Genomic DNA, 10,000 nt, shown 5'->3' on the forward strand with positions numbered 1-10,000 from the left:
ACTACTACTACTACTACTACTACTACAACAACTACTACTACTACTACTAATACTACTACTACTACTACTATTACTACTACTACTACTACTACTACTACTACAACTACTACTACTACATACCACTACTACCACTACTAATACTACTACTAACTACTACCTACTACTACTACTACTACTACTACTACTACTACTACTACTACTACTACACTACTACTACTACTACTACTACTACTACTACTACTACTACTACTACCACTACCACTACTCTACCACTACTACTACTACTACCACTACTACCACTACTAATACTACTACCACTACCACCACCACCACTACTACGACTACTACCACTACACTACTACTACTACTACTACTACTAACTACTACTACTACTACTACTACTACTACTACTACTACTACTACTACTACTACTACTACTACTACTACTACTACTACTACTACTACTATTACTACACTACTCCACTACTACTACTACTACTACTACTACTACTACTACTACTACTACTACTACTACTACCACTACTACTACTACTACTACTACTAATACTACTACTACTACTACTACTACTACTACTACTACTACTACTACTACTATACTACTTCTACTACTACTACTACTACTACTACTACTACTACTACTACTACTACTACTACTACCACTACTACTACTACTACTACTACTACTACTACCACTACTAATACTACTTCGACGGTGGGAGGGATCATCGTAATCCTAGTGGTCAGCTACCGCCCGCCCCAAGCTGGGCAGCCCCCAGCCAGAAAGGTGTTGACCCGCCACGATCTGCCTGCTTCAGAGGGTGCCTGGAGCTTAGAGCTTGCAAGCTTGACAAGTGGATCGTTAAACTGTGTACCAGGCAAGCAAATGAAAAAGAAAACGAAGTCCCCAGCTCTTCGATTAGCAAGCTGGAATGTAAGAACTATGCGCTCAGGACTGACAGATTACCTTCAGGCCATGGACGATGCTCGAAAAACAGCAGTAATTGATCATGAACTTAACAGACTGAAGGTCTGACGGCACATAGAGAATTTTAAAGCTGCGCCTGTCATCCATGCAGGGCTCGGTGAACCTTGTTTGCGTCTACGCCCCAACACTGCAAGCTTCGGTTGAAGTAAAGGACCAATTCTATGAGTCATTAGACGCCATTGTCAACAATATCCCAGAAGTGGAGCACATCTACCTTCTTGGCGACTTCAACGCGCGAGTTGGTGCCGACAGAGAATCATGGCCAACCGTTTTGGGGCACAACGGTATAGGAAAGATGAATGAGAATGGCCAGAGGCTTCTTGAACTCTGCTGCTATCGCAAACTATGCGTGACGAACACCTACTTCCAGAACAAGGCATGTCACCAGGTGTCATGGAGACATCCAAGGTCAAAACACTGGCATCAGCTGGACATGATCATCACTAAGCGCGATTCTCTTAACAATGTTTGCAACACCAGGTCCTATCAAAGCGCTGATTGCGACACAGATCACTCTTTGGTTGCCACAAGGGTGAAACTGACACCAAAGAAACTTCATCACTCAAAGAGAAAGGGCCAGCCCAGGATCAATATCAGCAAGACAGCTTACCGGGAAAAGAATATAGAGTTCAACGAGCAACTTGAGAAGAATCTCAACACAGCTCATAGAAAAGCAGAACAAAACGCACAGGACAGCTGGAACTCTCTTAGAAACGCCATTTACAGCACTCCAGTTCTGACATACGGCAAAAAGGAGCACCGGAACAATGATTGGTTTGAAGCCAATATTACTGAGATGGAGCCAGTCATTGATGCCAAGCGCAGCGCACTTGTCAGCAAAAAACCAAAAACCAAGTCAGAGGAACCTGCAGGCGTTACGAGCTGCACGCAGCAAAGCACAGCAAACAGCACGACGTTGCACCAACAACTACTGGCTTCAGTTGTCGGACAACATCCAGCAAGCGTCTGACAGTGGCAACATAAGAGCCATGTATGAGGGCATCAAACAGGCGACAGGCAAATCTACAAAGAAAACTGCGCCTATTAAATCCAAGACAGGGGAAGCCATCACAGACAAGGACAAGCAGATGGGAAGATGGGTAGAGCACTACTTGGAACTCTACGCCAGAGAAAACTCTGTCACCCAAAAAGCGTTAGACGCAATTGAAGAACTGCCAGTACTGGAAGAACTAGACGCAGAACCAATTATGGAGGAGCTCAGCAAAGCAATCGATGCTTTGGCCTGTGGCAGAGCACCCGGTGACGACAGCATTCCACCCAAAATCATCAAATGTGGAAAGCCAGCCCTCTTGGAACCACTACATAAACTCCCGTGTCTTTGCTGGAGAGAAGGCAAGGTACCCCAGGATATGCACGATGCCAAGATTATCACCCTCTACAAAAACAAGGGAGACCGTAGTGACTGTAATAACTATAGGGGAATCGCTCTACTGAGCATTGTGGGTAAAGTCTTTGCGCGCGTTGTCCTCGCTCGACTGCAAGTCCTCGCCGAACGTATCTACCCAGAGTCGCAGTGTGGCTTCAGAGCAAAGAGGTCGACAGTGGACATGATCTTCTCAGTACGTCAACTTCAGGAGAAATGCAGAGAACAGCAGATGCCCTCTTCATTGCATTAATTGACCTGACTACTACTACTACTACTACTACTAATACTACTACTACATACTACACTACTACTACTACTACTACTATACTACTACTACTACTACTACTACTACTACTACTACTACTACTACTACTACTACTACCACTACTACTACTACTACTACTACTACTACTACTACTACTACTACTACTACTACTACTACTACTACTACTACTACTACTACTACTACTACTACTACTACTACTACACTACTACTACTACTACTACTACTACTACTACTACTACTATACTACTACTAACTACACTACTACTACTACTACTACTACTACATACCACTACTACCACTACTAATACTACTACTACCACTACTACTACTACTACTACTACTACTACTACTACTACTACTACTACTACTACTACTACTACTACGACTACTACTACTACTACTACTACTACTACTACTACTACTACTACTACCACTACCACTACTCTACCACTACTACTACTACTACCACTACTACCACTACTAATACTACTACCACTACCACCACCACCACTACTACGACTACTACCACTACTACTACTACTACTACTACTACTACTACTACTACTAGTACTACTACTACTACTACTACTACTACTACTACTACTACTACTACTACTACTACTACTACTACTACTACTACTACTACTACTACTACTACTACTACTACTACTACTACCACTACTACTACTACTCACTACTACTGCTGCTACCATCACTACAACTGCCGGAAAATGAACTGCTGAATACCGAAATCCACAGAAATCTCCCGAAATCCAACGAAGTCTTGTCGCGAGTGTCATAAAATGTTAACTACTAATCAGCAGCTTTCCATGATTTTTATTTCCTTTTATCAGTTATCATGAATTAGTATTTATGGTTGTATTTCTGTAGTTATCTATTTATTTTATGTATTTACTTATTCGTGAATATTTATTTGCAATAATTTGTTGTTTTTTTTTGTGTGTGTTTTTGTTTGGTAACTGATTTATTCATATTTATTGATTTATATATTTGTTTTTAATTATTTCGATTTTTTCTCTCTGATTATTTATAAATTCTAGACTGCATATTACTTATAAGGTAATATGACTGTGTGTGTGTGTGTGTGTGTTTGTGTGTGTGTGTTTGTGTTTTTGTCTTTGTGTGTGTTTGTTTGTGTGTGTGTTTGTGTATGTGTGTGTTTGTGTGTATGTGTTTGTTTGTATGTCTGTGTTTGTGTGTGTATTGTGTGTAGTGTGTGTGTAGTGTGTGTATAGTGTGTGTGTGTTTGTCTGTCTATGTGTAGTGTGTGTGTGTAGTGTTTGTCTGTGTGTAGTGTGTGTGTAGTGTGTGTGTAGTGTGTGTGTTTGTTTGTGTGTGTAGTGTGTGTGTAGTGTGTGTGTAGTGTGTGTGTGTAGTGTGTGTGTAGTGTGTTTGTAGTGTGTTTGTGTAGTGTGTGTGTGTATTTATGTGTGTGTGTTTGTTTGTGTGTGTAGTGTGTGTGTAGTGTGTGTTTGGTTGTGTGTGTATGTAGTGTGTGTGGGGAGTGTGTGTGTTTGTGTGTGTGTGTTTGTTTGTGTGTTTGTGCGTGTAGTGTGTGTTTAGTGTGTGTGTAGTGTGTGTGTGTGTTTGTGTGTGTGTAGTGTGTGTGTAGTGTGTGTGTAGTGTGTGTATGTGTTTGTGTGTGTGTTGGTTTGTGTGTGTAGTTTGTGTGTAGTGTGTTTATGTGTGTGTAGTGTGTGTGTGTGTTTGTGTGTGTGTAGTGTGTGAGTAGTGTGTGTGTGTAGTGTGTGTTTATGTGTGTGTGTGTAGTGTGTGTGTGTATAAGAAAAATATTAAATTAAACCGACAAAATGGCGGCAAAGGTTGAATGTCTCTGATTCAAGAGTTTAAAATAAAGAGAAATAAAAACTACTAATCGTCTTCGCTGGAGGCTATCGATGGCTCAGTTGGTAGAGTCTTCATCTCATAATTAAAGGGACCGAGATCGATCCCGGGATGCAGTCGAGATTTTTTTTCTCCCTCCTCCATCTGTCCCCCAGCAGTGATTGGGTAGCGGGGTCTGTTAGATCTGGCGTAAAGGACTTTGTGGTAGATCAGCATCCTATCCAAAGGGTATGAAGCAATTCGTATTGTCCGTTTCACGCTATAGAAACTGGGATAAACTCCGGCTCAATAGGCCTAATGGATCTGAAGAAGGTAACTCAAAACATGTGTTATATTTACTATTGTGACCAACCGGTATTTGCATGGGTGGACAAAATCCCGAAAATAAAGGACAATTATATTAAATATCATCTAGTTGAAAACGAGAATGAAAAGGAGAATCGGCCGTCGCAAAAATGTTGCTAATAAATTGAAACCGATAATGAAAAACACATAATATTTTAAAATAATATTTTATGTGAGTGTATGTGTATGTGTGTGTGTGTGTGTGTGTGTGTGTGTGTGTGTGTCTTCGTGTATAAATATACATCATAAAATTTATATATATATATATATATATATATATATATATATATATATATATATATATATACATATAATAATATATTTATTTATTTATTTATGTTTGAGAGTTTTTGCCAAAAAGAGGGTCGATTGGTATTTGAGGGTCGAGTTTACTGGCCAAATTTTTAGAAATGTGTGTCTTTCCAGAATACAGCAGTTAACTGGTTAAATTAAATTTCATTTATTATGATCTGAATCCACCGACATGATAATATTACGTAATCAATAATGGGAATTCCCGATGATACCTAACGACACGTCATCGTTTTGAAAAAAAGGGGGGGGGGGGGGGGGGGGAACGTTAAACAAAATGTAAAAAGATTTTTTTTTAAATATTGAAATAGGGAAACAACAAACCTGAAATGATTTGTGACCTAATGCCTCAAAACGTTGTTATATCAGAGTGGTTTACATGCTAATTTTGAATTCAGTCATAATCATAAAGTTTTGGCTCGGTTTGTATCCTTTAAAAGGAGAAATGGATATAATAGAAGGAACGTTACTCAGCCCGTTGTTACTATGTAGATTATATTTCATCTGACTATAAAGGTTAAAGGTTACACACAGTCTTGTGATTTGGCAAATGTGATGAGTATGAGTATATTATTATAATGAGAATGGTCTCAAATTTACTAGTAGAGTTTTGACTAATCAAAACGTGGAATTTGTGACAGCCCTTCACACGTTTTCGGACAAACATACTTCCTTGTTTCTCAACAATAACGTGAATGATATCGACCTCTCTCTCTCTCTCTCTCTCTCTCTCTCTCTCTCTCTCTCTCTCTCTCTCTCTCTCTCTCTCTCTCTCTCTCTCTGATCATTGTTATTGGTTTTATACCGCCAAATTGGTGACTGGTTATCACACGATTTTTTCGATCATAATATAACAACCGTCTAAATTACACAGTTTTCTGGGTTGATTCTATTGATCAAGCAGTAGAACAGTGGGTATTTTATTTAGACACATGCCATCAATACCAAAACCCGTGTAGTTTGCAATGTTTATCAATCACTGCCAATGTTTACATTTTGACGACTGTCCGAGAGGCGTGGTTATCTAGACTATTATTAGGTGAGAGGAATGAGTCCGCGATTTGTCACAAAAACTCAACGCTCTGAGCAAAAGGCACAAAATGTCATCCACCGTAGCTTCAGTAAATTTTGGTTAGCGATGGCTACGAATCTACTGCCTCTATTCGCGATTATGCCGGAGTTAACAAATTCATGAAAATTGAATGTAAAAAAAAAAGTATAGAAGGAACGAAATTGACGTCACTCAGCTCGTTGTAATTGTTTTTAGACAGAAGTTGATTATGTCAATTAGAATATAATCGTGTAAGGTTACACATAGTTTTATGGCGTTGGTACGTTATATATTATATCCGGCCAGCGGATATTGTGAGTTTTTGAAACGCATAGCATCACTAAATTTGAGACTCCAGGGGTTATAGGAACAACTTTCATTGTTCTCAATGGGGTGGATGAATTCAGATAAAACCTCTTGAGATTTAAACATTCTTGAACCTCTCGACGTCGTACCGGATCGAGGCAGGGATGACATTTTGAACAAAGCAGTTAATTTATTTATGCATAAAAGGTGAAATAAATGTCATTTTTCTTCTTCAGCTTATTTTTCTAAGCATCGTCAAATCATAACTGTTAGAAGAAGAAGAAGAAGAAGAAGAAGAAGAAGAAGAAGAAGAAGAAGAAGAAGAAGAAGAAGAAGAAGAAGAAGAAGAAGAAGAAGAAGAAGAAGAAGAAGAAGAAGAAGAAGAAAAGAAGAAGAAGAAGAAGAAGAAGAAGAAGAAGAAGAAGAAGAAGAAGTAGAAGAAGAAGAAGAAGAAGAAGAAGAAGAAGAAGAAGAAGAAGAAGAAGAAGAAGAAGAAGAAGAAGAAGAAGAAGAAGAAGAAGAAGAAGAAGAAGAGTAGGACTGGAGATGATTTTATTTTTAACTACTTACCTGCTATCTCAGAAAACGAAGGCCAAAACAATTTTTTATGACTCATGATTGTCAAATCGAAAAGAATCACTTTGTATTGTCTCTCCTACATATCAGATGGGTGTAGAGCATTCGTGAACAGTTTGGGCCTTTTATACTTGATAAGAATAAAAGAGGCATTGATCTATTCTATACGTGGTTCATAGAAATATAGTTTTAGGGGAAACCTCACTCGGTCTACCTCATGACACGTAATACCAGGAGAGTACAGTAAAAACCCTTATCACGCCGCCACGTTTGGCTCTTTGGCCGTAGCCTTCGTAAGCTCATGGCCTGACACGGACGTGAACTATGAGTACGATTATTATTATTATTATTATTATTATTATTATTATTATTATTATTATTATTATTATTATTATTATCATTATTATTATTATTATTATTATTATTATTATTATTATTATTATTATTATTATTATTATTATTATTATTATTATTATTATTATTATTATTATTATTATTATTATTATAATGAACCCATAACAATTTGGGTTATGAGAATCAGATCTTCTGTCGATCTAAACGAGGTTTGCAGATTTGTAGGTCTGATAACCCAAATTGTTATGACGTCATTATTGTAATAGAAAAACCCTCAAAACAACACGATAATGTTGCAAGAGCAAGATTTATTACCAAAAATAAGTATCGAGACAAATTAACTGATAACAGATAAATAATGGGAATTCCCGATACCACGGAATTTGTACCTTTTTTTATATCGTATATGGAAGGTATCTAAAGAAAGCAATGACGCAAAAAAAGATTCATGCAAACTGTTTCTTTTTTATGTATACTAATACTAGGTTGCTTTTATTTTTAAAATTTCAATAAAGTTTGCAAGGGCAAGATTTATTACCAAAAATAAGTCTCGAGACAAATATTCTAATAACAGCTAAATAATGGGAATTCCCGATGCCACGTAATTTGCACTTTTTTAATACTGTGTATGGAATAAATAACAATGAAATTGAATGTAGACGTCTAAGCTTCAATTTGATATACGAAAACAGATAAAATGGACGTTTCGGGTTTCCCCATTTATCAACAAAACAGGATGAATGAATCACTACTGTGATTTGTAAATTGAATTGCACACTATTGTGGGACTCGGTGCTAAAGGGTGTGAAAACGATTATTGAACAGAAGAAGGATAATGGGTTGTCAAGAGGAAAAGCCGACAGAGAAGATAGATTTTGATTGTTATTTTGCGTAGATTTAACCACACCTACACACGGATGAGATAATGTGGTAGTGGCGTTGTAAAGATGAATAACAAAAACATTGATGGGCAGTAAATAGTATGCTCCTTTGTAAGGAAGCACGAATTAAAATAGAACAATATATATTTCTAAAAGATGTGCAATTAATTAAGTGAAAAGAGGAGGCGGAGAGCAACTGTGTAATGCAGTTTAGAAAGTGAAATATGAAAACGTGTAGATAGACTATTGTTGGAAAATAAATACAATGGAATTGAAAATAAATACAAAAAACAATTTATTAAAGAAAACAATGAAGCAAAAATGATTCATGCAAAAGGCACGAATTGTCTAATCCAGACAACGTATAAATTGAAAATAAAATCTTTCTACACCGCGAAAATACACTTACGCTACACAATGTACAAGGGTAGACTGAAACATCGTGTTTATGTCTTTTTCTTTTATCATTTTAAGCTTCAGTATAGTCACTGTTCCCATCAACACAGAGCCGGCAACGATGCACCAGTTATTACAACGCGTCGAAGAGAAATTCACGTGGAAAATGTCGACACCATCGAGTCAAGTCCGCCTGCCTGGGTGGGGTTCCTGACCTCCCATAGTGGGCAGGAGGTACTTGCTGTGTCTTCTATAGCCCTATATCTGTTTTCCAAGTTTATTTCTGTCTTTGTCTTGGAATGGGATTGGTCGGTTTTGTCCTAGCCTTTGTTGGAGTCCTTAGCTGAGAGGGAAACAGTCAAATGTAAAGTTAATATTTTGGGAGATTATATTTTTTTTCCTTGTAAATCATCTCTCTGTTGTGTTTTTTATGCTTTCTATTTTGGTTATATTCTGTAAGCATTTGAGTGTATTCCTCTTAGTGGGGACCTGTGCTGGTGTCTGGATGAAACTTTTAGGTGATCTCAAACTAAGTACAATGACAGTATGCTCTTGGAATCTGCATCTGTTTCCTATTTGTACCATTCCCCTTTCTCATACTTTTTCTTGGCTGATTTAATTGTAAATCTATAATCTTTTGACTATTCAATTTTCTTCTTTTTACTGGCGCTGATATGACCTTAATGTCTTGCAAGCGCCGTAAAAACCTTAAAAACAAAAACAAGTTCGCCTGCACCTCGCCGTCACTGCTAAACTGATGATTCGCCCGTTAGTAAGCATTAACCAATCAGAATATTTCCTGCCATTTACCCCGTTTTGTTTCCTTGACAATCTACTTCCTGTATGAAAAGACCTAAGATATCCTTCGTACATGTCAAACACACAAATAGGTCAGGCCCAGTTAGTATTTCTCACAATATTTTGACACACTGACAATAAATGAATTGCAACGCAAAACTTAACGACACGATGCATTTTTTTCAGCCATCTGTGTTAAAATTTTGAGTGATGCTCAGGATCTGTGGGCTGTTTACTCCGGATGATAAGCAAGCATTTAAGGTCGCCAAAATATACTTTATTTTAAAGTTTCGAGTCAACAATAAAACAGCTTAAATGTTTAATCGACTAGTATTGATAAAATATACAACAACTGGCGGAATTTTCAAAAGTGTACGCATTGTATGTTGATTGAGAACTGAAGGCTCATACTATAAGATAATAGTTAAAAAGGCAT

At 37.6% G+C, this 10,000-nt stretch overlaps 1 protein-coding gene across 1 annotated transcript in view; it reads right to left on the bottom strand.

Moving 5' to 3' along the window:
• Positions 1-7,310, bottom strand: part of LOC144976759 (uncharacterized) — a 26,311-nt gene extending 19,001 nt beyond the window's left edge. Inside the window, exon 1 of the mRNA XM_078921158.1 lies at positions 7,130-7,310. The gene's annotated coding sequence lies outside the window, so the exon portion shown is untranslated. The remainder of the gene's footprint in view (positions 1-7,129) is intronic.
• Between the last annotated feature and the right edge of the window lie 2,690 nt (positions 7,311-10,000).

This window comes from Berghia stephanieae, chromosome 7, assembly GCF_034508935.2.
Source record: "Berghia stephanieae isolate SIO BIC M18660-M18661 chromosome 7, UCSD_Bste_1.3, whole genome shotgun sequence".
Classification (NCBI taxonomy): domain Eukaryota; kingdom Metazoa; phylum Mollusca; class Gastropoda; order Nudibranchia; family Aeolidiidae; genus Berghia; species Berghia stephanieae.